The sequence below is a fragment of the Canis lupus genome, chromosome 10 (genome assembly GCF_048164855.1).
Source record: "Canis lupus baileyi chromosome 10, mCanLup2.hap1, whole genome shotgun sequence".
Taxonomy (NCBI): Eukaryota; Metazoa; Chordata; class Mammalia; order Carnivora; family Canidae; genus Canis; species Canis lupus.
Window position 1 is genome coordinate 62,425,698 of NC_132847.1, and position 12,356 is coordinate 62,438,053.

The following is a 12,356-nucleotide window of genomic DNA, read 5'->3' on the forward strand; positions in this document are numbered from 1 at the left end:
ACAAGAAGGTTCTATTAGCAATAGAAAACTTCTAACATGAAGTCACAGGATGTTGAAATATTACAACACAATAAATACAACAGCACCCTCCAAAACCCAACTACAGAGAAAAGTAAGCATCTGTCAAGTTTGGAAGAATCTCTACCTACAATTTCCCCAGCTTTACCTCTTCCCAACCCTACCCTGCCTTGGTAAAAGCTGTAGCTTCAGTACACGTTGCTCCACTCAGTCATCACTGAAACCCTCTTGTCAGTGGGTTGGATCGGTAACAGGCCTGAGTCTTTTTTCCAGAATACATGGACACAGGTTCCTTATGGTTCTGTATGGATTAAGCTTGGCTATGGCCAGCAATGACCTCAGGTCACATCCATGTCCCCTCTGCTTTCAAGGCCAGTTACTAGCTATGTGACCTTGGATAATTTACATAATTTCTGTGTCTCAATATCCTCATCTATAATTAATAGTATTGCCGTGATGTTCCTGGGAGAATAAATAGTGCAAATTAGGCACCTAGCATATACTAAACACTATTTTGGTTTCCTTCATCTTTCTTGACTTATTCTTTTTTCAAATTCTTTTACATGTCTATCCCAAGTTTCATGCTCCTACAAGGGTCACATTAGATTTTTATCAATCAGACCTCCTCAGGTATCTGGTCTTTTCTTAGCCATACAGCCTATTAATTTTCATCGCCTGGATGAAAATTTTCATGACATAGATGGGTGTTATATCAAACTCTACTCACTTTGTAATGAGTCTATGCCCCTATAGCAAAGGCCAGCATCATTTAAAACACGAAACTCAGGTTGACATTTTTAAAGAAAGGCTATTTCAATTCATTCACATAAAAGTTAAATAAGCGTGTGTGTGTGTGAGTGTGTGAGACAAATATGAATTTCAAGTTACCACAGGAATGTATTACCAGCAACGACAAAAAATTAAAAGTACACAAAACAATTCCCCAAATACTCTTATAACACTGATAATCAAAATTCTTCCCTGTTAGCCAAGGACTTTTTGCTCCTCTTCATTTACTTTTTACACAAATCAAAATATGTATTCAAGAGCAAGTAATAAACTTTTCTAAATAGCACCCCCAGTGAAAGGCTCCAGGACAAGGACTGTTGGTTCATGATTCACACCGGATAAACATTTGCTTAACAGAACCAAAGAGAACTGAACTGGTGCTATGGTAAATTTTTATAGAATCAGAACACTGGTGACACAAACTTACTTTACATTCTGGATCAAGAGTGCAAATCTGCTACCTATTAATACAGCAACCTCACTGGACCAAAGGGAAATGACACCATTAGACATGTAGGCATTACTGAATCAAGGACCCAGATACTACATTCTGACTGAATAAAGTTTTATTCCCAGTAAAATAAATTCTAGACCTAAATATCCATCTTTTTGGATATTCAAATTATTCTTTTGGTAATATTTTTAATTTTGTCTCCATTTTCTCACTATATCAAAGAAAATCCTCTTGGAATTTTTTTGTTCCTATTCTCTATAGACTTTTTATAGCAAGAAATATTTTATCCCCCAAACACATGGCTATTTCGACTCAGTTCATTGGACTGCCATCCCCTTGGATTTGTTTTATTAGTATGTTTTCAGCAATTACCTCTAAACGGAAGATCAATTCACCTCCTAGGTTGTAACACACAGCAGACTGTTTTGCCTTGATCTTCTATTTACAGCCCATTGTACAAAATTTTCCATAAGGTTAATGAATGTCTGAAGGTATTACCACTGAGGGACCATAATGTCATAGGCCTTGTTGTGTAGAAAACATTGATGGCAAGGGTACTATTTCAAAAATGTTTTAAAAACTTCTATACATTATAGCCAAATATGACTAATTAAAAATGGAGTATATTTTGACTGTGGTAATTCAAAAGTAGGATAAAAATACATATCTGAGAATATGGAAGATTTCATTTGCCCTTGTTCAAACCCAGGTGGAAACACTGCCCTACTGTGAAGACCCAGAAAATTCTTCTAAGAATTTTCTCTGGGCTCAGGAAGACAATTTAAATATTTCTTACTCTAGGGGACTTAAGCATTTTTTCTAAGCCATAGCTTTAAATTGCTTCAGGGGAAAGACGTTCAAAACTTTTGAAAACTCCAAGAATAATCCCCTAAAGACTTAATTATGTTAGATCGATACTGTATTTCAAATAACCAATCAGGAGTCTTGAGGATGTGTCTTAACCCATTCTTTATTATCATTTACTGCTGAAATCCTTAATCCAAATATATTCCAGTGGCTTTGTCCATACCTTTGTTCATCCTATCATGTCTTATTGATGAGATAATAGAAACATCTCATTTAGTTAATTAGCTCTTGGTTATTAATATAAGAGTAAACATTTATAAATTTCTAGGCATTAAGAATTATATATATAGAATTACATATGAATTCTGTAAGAATTCTATAAGAATTCATATTACATAAGAATTACATATATAGAATTACATATATTATATATATAAGAATTATATATATATAGAATATACATATATTCTATATATAAAATTTAATTCCTATTTGTTTAATTAGTGAGTGAAGAGAAAAAGTATTTTATTGTACAAAATAATCTAAAAATTACTGAAGTTGAAAATCAGAATCTACTTATGTGAATATGAGTGGCATTTTGAAACTCACAACAAATTCAGAAATTTTGCAACCATTCAATGAAAACCTAGAGGCCATCAAGCTATTCAGTTTTTTTTTGTTGTTGTTGTTTGCTATTCAGTTTTCTCATTGCAATTCTACAACCTAATTTGTAACTCAATCCTACTCCATACTGTAAACATCTCCAAAGAATTCACCTAAAGAGGAGCACCTGGGTGCTCAGTCAGTTGAGCCACTGACTCTTAGTTTCAGCTCAGGTCATGGGAACAAGCCTCACCCCACTTGTGAGCAAAAGTGCATGTGCCCTCTCTCTCTCAAATAACTAAATATTAAAAAAAAAAAAAGAATTCACTTAAACAGATATATCTATCACCCACATTAATTGGCATAAAATTACTATTTATCTAATATAAACAATTAGGAGGTAAAGGTGAACATATGTATAAAATCCCAAGTACACTCAGTCAACTCTTTCTGAAGGGACTTCTCTCCTTTCCTTGAACTGCTTCACCAAACAATGAATATAATTTGTTTACCACAAAACCACTATCCAGGTAAAATAAACTTTCACTACAAGTCTAAAGACAGTAGGAAAAAATTACAGCACTGAACAAAAACAAGTGAAAACTGGGTTTCCAAAATCATTGTTTCTGAAGTTTACTGACCTGACCACAAGAACTTGCTTCCTGGACATTTATTTTTTTAGATCCTGATCTGTTACCACATAACTAAGCTTTCTCCCCAAGAACAGAGCTCTTTACCCATTTTTTCCTTTCTTCTCAAGTCATAAGGGACCCTCAAAATCCTCTATCCAACATTACTTAAGTGAACACCCAAGTAATTCATATCAGAATAATATTTCAAGAAAATAACATTATTCTTTTACTTCTTTTACAATGAAGTTTTAGTCATTATTTTTTAACCTATCTCATCAAAGCTAGGACATGGTCATAATTTAATAAAACCAAAGGGCTCATTAAAGTGTCCCCCACCAAAAAAAAAAAAAAAAAAAAAAAAAAAAAATTTAACTATAGTTATCTTTTCTGTCATCACTTAGGACGTACAAAACATCCTAATGGGCATGCAGTGCAACTCAGCCTCAATGTGTAATCTCCAGACCTAAAGAAATTGCTTAAATTATTTAACTTGAGATTTTACATTATTTTACTATAAATTAATCTTTCTAACAATTAGGCACCTACCTTAATTCTTTCCTCTTTTTAAAATTGGATTTTCTGTTTTCCATATGTATATATGTTTATTTGAGAAACTTAAGACAATTCAGAAAAAATGCCATAGCTATGTTTTTAAATATATCTTTCCAGCATCTATCACACATAAGTTTTCCCGGTTAGGTTTTGGCTTTGCAAACAATGCTGAGAACTAGTTTTTGTTTTTCTTTCAAGTAACCATGCTAACATAAGTATTTTTGTATTAATACAAATTCTTTAAAAATATTATTCAATAGTTGTAAAACAATCCATCAAATGATGTACTATGATGATTTCATAATTCCCCTCCATCAAAATAGACAAGTGTGAAAAACTACTTCAAAAGGTAGCAAGTGGGAAGATGACACTGGAATAGGAGGACCCTAGGCTTGTCTCATCCCACAAACACAACTAGTTAACTATCAAATCATCCTATATCCCAGAATCAACCTGAAGACTGACAGAAAAAACTCCAAAACTAAAGGAAGAGAAGAGGCCACCTTGAAGAAGGTAGGGAGTGCAGAGACATGATTTAGGGGAGACAAAGATCAGGAATGCTACAGAGGGGAGGGTGTCTTGGTCATGCAGAAGAGTGAGAGAGAGAGAGAGGAGCAAACAGATAAAAGTACAAGGAGAACATTTCCCCAATCCATTGGGTGGGAAAACTAGAGGGGCTGAATTTTGAGAGTTCTTGCAATTGGTGGGCTTAAAGCCTAGAGTTTTAAAGGCTTGGCTAGGATAGTACCCAGATGGCACTGAATTGCTCCTGGAGAGAAGACAGGCAAACAGTCCAGAGGGGGAGATGGCATGGAAATAGCAATATGAAGAACATCTGGGGCACACAATAGGGAGACTATTCACTCTTCTAGGAGCATGTCCCTGAGACGCAGCACTCACAGAGACACCTCTCTGGGAACAAAGGAGCTGGCTGGCACCATTTCCCTCCTTTGCCCCTCATCATAAACACGGAGCCACCTGCAGGAAACAGTACAGCACCTACACTGGCTGCCTAACTTTCTTTTCTTTTCTTTTTTTTTTTTTTTTTTGCCTTTCTTACACCAAGCCTGGTGCCCTCTGGCAGGACTGCTCTTCTCAGTCACTTGCCTCTGTCCTAGCATGATGGGCCTCTCCCACAGAAGACAAGCACAAACTCCAGCCTAAACCATGTCTCCCCACCAGAGAGTTCTGAAGGCCTCAGTCTGGTGGAGTTGGTGTTCAGTCTCATATCGCAAAAGCAGACAAGAGCACATTTAGTTAAAACTCACCCCATTTAAGCCAAGAACCAAACATTGTCCACAATAAGCAAGGAGAGCTTCTGCAAATGATTGGCCTGAACGATAGAGCAGCCACAACACAACAGTAGAGTGCACGCAATACATGCTGGAGATACTTCCTGAAGTGCCCAGCCCTGGGCACTGTATGACCTATTCTTCATAAGGCCATTATTTTCAGGAACAGGAGACATAACTCCCTTTTCTAATGCAAAGAAGAAGGCAGAAACTTAGACAAAATACCAAGATTGAGGAATTTCTCCCAAATGAAAGAAAAGAATAAGGCCATATCCAATGATCTAAGCAAGACAGTTACAAGAAGTATGCCTGATGGAGAATTTATTTTTTTTCTTTTTTTTTTTTCTGATGGAGAATTTAAAACAGCAATCATAAGGATACTCACTGGGCTTGAGAAAAAAAATAGAAGACACTAGTGGGACCCTTATCACAGAGATGAAAGAGTTAAAAAAAAATCAGCAAGAGATGAAGAATCCAATCCAATCAATGAAATTAGAAACAGGCTTGACCCAATGAACAGAAAGCTGGAAGAAGCAGAAGAATGAATTAGTGATATAGAAGAAAAAATAATGGAATATAGTGAAGCTGAACAAAAAAGAGGAAGAAGAATTATGCAACATGAGAATAGACTTAAGGAACTCAGTGACCTCATCAAATGTAATAACATTCATATTATAGGAGTCTCAGAAGAAGAGAGAAAAGAGGGCAGGAAGTTATTTCAAGAAATAACAGCAGAAAACTTCCCTAATTTGGAAAACATTCATCCAGATCCTGGAGGCAGAGAGAACTCCCATCAAAATCAACAAAAGCAGGTTAACACCAAGACATAGTATAATGAAATTTGCAAAATAGACTGATTTAAAGAAAAAGCTGCAAGACAAAAGAAGTCCTTAACTGACAAGGGAATATCCACAAAGCTATCTGGAGATTTCCTTTAAAAAAAAAAAAAAATTATTTATTTATTTATTTATTTATTTATTTATTTATTTATTCATGAGAGACAGAGACAGAGACAGAGACAGAGAGACAGGCAGAGGGAGAAGCAGGCTCCATGCAGGGAGCCTGACATGGGACTGGATCCCTGGTCTCCAGGATCACACCCTGGACTGAAGGCAGTGCTAAACCACTGAGCCACCAGGGCTGCCCTATCTGGAGATTTCTCAACAGAAACTTGGCAAGCCAGAAAAGAGTGGCATGATATATTTAAAGTGCTGAATTGAGGGGCACCTGGGTGGCTCAAATGTCTGCCTTCAGCTCAAGTCATAATTCCAGGGTCCTGGGATTGAGCCCTACATCAGGCTCTCTGCTCAATGGGGAGCCTGCTTCTCCTTCTCCCTCTCACTCCCCATGCTTGTGCTCTCTCACTCTCCCTCTGTCAAATAAATAAATAAAATCTTTTTAAAAACAAATGAACAAACTAAAGTGCTGAATGGAACACATCTGCAGCCAAGAAGAATACTCTATCCATCGAGGCTATTATGCAGAACAGAAGGAGAGACAGTTTCCCAGACAAAAACTAAAGGAGTTTGTGACCACTAAACCAGCGCTGTAAGAAACATTAAAAGAGACTCTTTGAGTGCAAAGGAGAAACTAAAAGTGACAAAAGCAAGAAAGGATCAGAGAAACTCTACAGAAACAATGATAAAACAAGTAATAAAATGGCAATAAACGCATATCTTTCAATAATCACTTTGAATGTAAAGAGACTAAACATTCCCATTAAAAGACATAAGGTGTTGGAATGGATAAAAATCAAGGCCTATCTATAATGCTGTCCACCAGAGACTCATTCTAGATCTAAGGATACCTGCAGTTTGAAAGTGAGGAATGGAGAAACATTTATCACTGAAATAAATGTCAAAACAAAGCTGGAGTAGCAATACTTATATTGGCCAAACTAGGCTTTAAAATAAAGGTTATAAAAAGTGACCAAAAGGGCATTACATAATCATAAAGAGAATAACACAAAAAGATGATATGACAATTATATATATTTATGCAACCAACATGGGAGCACCCAAATATATAAAGCAATTAATAACAAACACAAAGGAATTAATTGATAATAACACAATAATAGTAGGAACTTTAAGATCCCATTTACATCAATGGATAGATTATCTAAACAAAAACTATACAAGGAAACAATGGATTTGAAAGACACAATGCGCCAGATGGACTTACATATGAGGGAAGTATATAGTAATACACATCTATTTCAAGAAGAAAAAAAAATCTCAAATAAACAACCAAAACTTACACCTAAAGGAGCTAGGAAAAGAAAAACAAATTAAAATAAAACCAGTAAAAGGAAGGAAATAATAAATATTAGAGCAGAAATAAGTGATATAGAAACAAAAAAAATAGAACATAATGATGAAACTAGGTGCTAGTTCTTTGAAAAACTTAAAATCTCTAACCAGACTTATCAAAAAGAGAAAGGATCCAAAAAAAGAAATCACAAATGAGAAAGGAAAAATAACAACCAACACTGCAGAAATACAAACAATTACAGGAGAATATTATGAAAAACTATATGCCAATAAATTTGACAACCTGGAAGAAATAAATTCCAGAAACATATCAACTACCAAAACTGAAGCAGAAGAAATAGAAAACTTGGACAGACTAATAACCAAGAAAGAAACTGAATCAATAATTAAAAAACTTCCAGGAAACAAAAGTCCAGGGCCAGACAGCTTCACAGGGAAACTCCACCAAATATTTTATAAAGATTGTATTTATTTATTTCAGAGATAGAGAGAGAGAGAGAGCAGAGGGAGGGGCAGAGACAGATAAAGAGAGAGAATCCCAAGCAGACTCCCCAGTGAGTGCAGTGCCTGATACAGGGCTTGATCCCACAACCCTGAGATCATGACCTGAGATGAAATCAAGAGTTGGATGCTTAACCAACACAGCCACCGAGGTGCCCCTCTACCAGACATTTAAAAGAGGGCTAATATTTATTCCTCTATAACCATTCCAAAAAATAGAAAAAGAAGAAAAACTTCCAAATTAATTCTATGAGGCTAGCATTATCCTGATAGAAAAACCAGATAAACACTCCACGAAAAACGAGAACTAAAGGCCAATATCCCTGATAAATATGGATGCAAAAATTCTCGATAAAAATATTAGCAAACCAACTCCAACAATACATTAAAAAATCATTCACCACAATCAAGTGGGATTTATTCCTGAGATGCCAGAGTAGTTCAATAGTTGCAAATCAGTCAATGTGATACACCACATTAATGCAAAAAAAGGTGCAGAAATGATCATTTCAATAGGTGCAGAAAAAGCATTTGACAAAGTGCAACATCTCATTCATGATAAAAACCCTCAACAAAGTGAGTTTAGGGAGGAACATAATTCAGCATAAGAAAGGTCATGAAAAACCCACAGCTAATATCATCCTCAAATGGGGAAAAACTGTTCCTCTACAGTCAGGAACAAGACAGAGATGTCCACTCTCATCACTGTTATTTAACATAGTACTGGAAGTCCTAGTCACAGGAATCAGACAACAAAAAGATCAAATCAGACAATAAAAGGCATCCAACTTGGCAAGGAAGAAGTAACACTTTCATTTTCTCAGTTAACTATGATACTCTATATAGAACCCAAAAGTCTCCATCAAGAAACCGTTAAACTAATAAATTCAGTAAAGCTGCAGGATACAAAATCAATGTACAGAAATCTGTTGCATTTCTATACACCAATAATGAGACAACACAATGAGAAATTAAGGAATCAATCTCATTTACAATTGCACGAAAACCAATGAGATACCTAGGAATAAACTTAACCAAAGAGGTGAAAGATCTGTATTCTGAACACTGTAAAACATTGATGAAAGAAATTGAAGATGACACAAAGAAATGGAAGGACATTCCATGCTCATGGATTGGAAGGCCAAATCTTGTCAAAATGTCTATACCACCCAAAGCAATCTTCACATGTAATGGAATCTCTATCAGAATCTCTATCAGAGCTAGAACAAACAATCCTAAAATTTGTATGGAAGCACGAAAGACCCCGAATAATCGCAGCAACTTTGAAAAAGAAAAGCAAATCTGGAGCTGTGGTGGGGCTTGCTGGGGTCACGGTGGAGAATCACTGCGAGCTGCTGCTGCTGCAAGCCCGGGGTGGCCTCGGGGCGGGCTCGGTGCCCTGGCCCAGGACCCCCGCCGCGTGTCCAAGTGGGTCCGGCTCAACGTTGGCGGCACCTACCTCCTCACCACCTGGCAGACCCCCTGCCGGGACCCGAAATCCTTCCGTCCTGTCTGTGCCAGGCCAACCCCGACCTGGACTCAGACAAGGATGAAACTGGTGCCCATTTAGTCGACAGAGACCCCTACTTTGGGCCTGCGCTGAACTACCTGAGCTCAGGAAGCGGGTCATTAACAAAGATCTCACAGAGGAAGGAGTGTTGGAGGGAAGGGAATTTTACAATATCACCTCACTAATAAAACTTGTAAAGGACAAAATTCCAGAACGAGACAGCAAAACCTCCCAGGTGCCGGTGAAACACGTATACCGTGTGCTGCAGCGACAGGTGGAGGAGCTCACCCAGATGGTGTCCACCATCTGATGGCTGGAAGTTCGAGCAGCTGGTCAGCGTCGGCTCTTCCTACAACCACGGGAGCCAGGACCAGGCCGAGTTCCTCTGCGTGGTCTCCAAGGCCAGTGAGCCCAGTGAGAAAGCCAAGATTGTGCAAGAACGGGGTTCAAGGATGTGAGAAGCACAGCGTTGACAGCTGAAGGCACATTTTATCTTGTCCCAAGTTGCAACGATCTGCCATGTGGAGGAAGCTTGGCCCTGCGAAGAAACCTGCCTTTGACAATTCTCCATGGAGATCTGGGTGTGGATCCTTCTTTTTGCCTCTGAGGTGGGCGGTGAGAGAGGGGACCACCTGCCTGAGACCTTTTCTTGACTCAATATGCTACCTCTAAAACTACTTTTGTTTTTTTTTTTTAATTTTTTTTTTAATTTTTATTTATTTATGATAGTCACAGAGAGAGAGAGAGAGAGAGGCAGAGACACAGGCAGAGGGAGAAGCAGGCTCCATGCACCAGGAGCCCGATGTGGGATTCGATCCCGGATCTCCAGGATCGCGCCCTGGGCCAAAGGCAGGCGCCAAACCGCTGCGCCACCCAGGGATCCCTAAAACTACTTTTGGATAAAAGTTTCCCATTAATTATTCATATCCCAATCCAATAATTTAAGTATATTTTCTTTTATTGCTTTAGTATGTTTAACCAACTTGGAAGATTTATTAATTCAATCCCCCCTGGGAGCAGGCGTGCTAGCCAGGTGGGTGTCCCCCTGGGGGCCTCTGCTCAGTGTTCCCCATGCTGCATGGGCCCAAGGCAGGAAGCTTCCAGCCAACCCCTGTAATCACAGAAGGTCATTTGAAGGACAGCACTCTTGGTGCTAACATAACATAAACAGTCTGTGACAGAGCCTGGGCCTTGCTGGTAGGAAGTGGCTGCAGCGCCGTGGCCACAGGCTCTGGGTGCCCACTGGTCACCGCACACGTGCACCAGGCCCTGGTCCTCGGGTCAGGGAGTCCACTCTGCCTTCCAGGCAAAAGAGGTTGGCAGTTTCTTGCAGCCCCAGCAGGTGACTCCTGAGAGGTGGCCTCCGCCTTCACTACTTCCCAGGCCTCATCCCCAAGGCCCGGCCTCCTTCAGAGCCAGGCTCCCCCTGCCTGACCACATCGGGAACAGTCGAGGCTTCTCCACTTACATTTTCCAGGCAAGAGAACTTTGCATCCCTTCTTCCCCAGGGTGGACAGACGACCCAGCTTTTTTACTTTTTAGAGATGCCTCAAAGTGTTGCTGATGCGTTAAGTCATTGAAGGGGTAGAAGACAAGGTAGAAGCTTGTCGGGTTTGGCCCAACCTCGGGCCTGAGTCCCGGGGCTGGGACTCCCGGTCACCCTGAAAACCAGATATTTACAATGCATCACAAATCTCTCCCTCTCGCTGGCTCGCTCGCTCGTCTTCTTTGCCTAACTATGCAGTTCTCTCTGGGGTTTGAGACTCACACGACCTGCACGGGCTCTGCCCACGGGACATGACGTTGGACCTACTGGAATCCCTGCAAAAAGCACTGCTCGCAGGCTTTGAGGACAGACCTTTCCTAGCTGCGGGGGGCTGCAGGGGGGCAGCTCTCCGCTTCCTTGCCGGGGCCACCCCCGGGTGCTTAGTTTCCAGGGCTTCTGGAGGCTCCGCCTGTGTCCTCTTCTTTGCCAATAACCTGATTAACCAAGTTCTCCGGCACCTGGGACTTAGCTCCTCCTTCCTGTGCGGTCTGTTGTCTGTTGTTAAATGTTTGGCTTCACATTCATCCCAGTCTTTCTGGAGGACACATTTGGGCCCGGCAACCGCCCCCCAGGGGTGCCCGGGTGAGAGCAGCCCCAACCTGTGCATGCTCTTGGCCACGTGGCGTCGTTGGATTTGTGATCTTGACATAATAGATAGGCTTGTGGTTTTTTTATTTAAAGATATTAAGACTTAATTCACTAAAATTTATTCTGAGGGGATATTTATACTTTTATACTTTTTTAGGTATCCGTATTTTATCAGCTTACAGTTTAATGCCTAAGTTTCCCCTGAAAATAGCAAATAAAATTGTGTATTTATGAATGAGAGAAAAAAAAAAAAAGAAAGAAAAGAAAAGCAAATCTGGAGGCATCACAATTCCAGGCTCCAAGTTATACTACAAAGCTGTAATCACCAAGACAATATGCTATTGCTACAAAAACAGATCTATAAATCAATAGAACAGAACAGAAAAGCTAGAAATGCATCCACAATTATATGGTCAATCAATCTTCAACAAAGTAGGAAAGAATACGCGATGGGAAAAAGTCTTCAACAAATGGTGTTGGGAAAACTGGACAGCAACATGCAAAAGAATGAAACTGGACCACTTTCTTACACCATGCACAAAAACAAATTCAAAATGGATGAGAAACCTAAATGTGAGGCAGGAAACCATCAAAATACTAGAGGAGAACATAGGAAGTAACCTCCTTGACATAAGCTGTAGCAACTTCTTTCTAGTTATGTCGCCTGAGGCAAGGGAAACAAAAGGAAAAATAAATTATTGTGGCTACATAAAAATAAAAAGCTTCTGCACAGCTAAGGAAACAATCAACAAAACCAAAAGGTAACCTACAGAATGGGGGAAGATATTTGC

General features: G+C 39.3%; 1 pseudogene; it reads left to right on the top strand.

Annotated features, from left to right (window-relative positions):
- The first annotated feature begins 36 nt into the window (after positions 1-36).
- LOC140641054 (BTB/POZ domain-containing protein KCTD5 pseudogene) lies at positions 37-9,962 on the top strand (annotated as a pseudogene).
- The last annotated feature ends 2,394 nt before the right edge of the window (positions 9,963-12,356 follow it).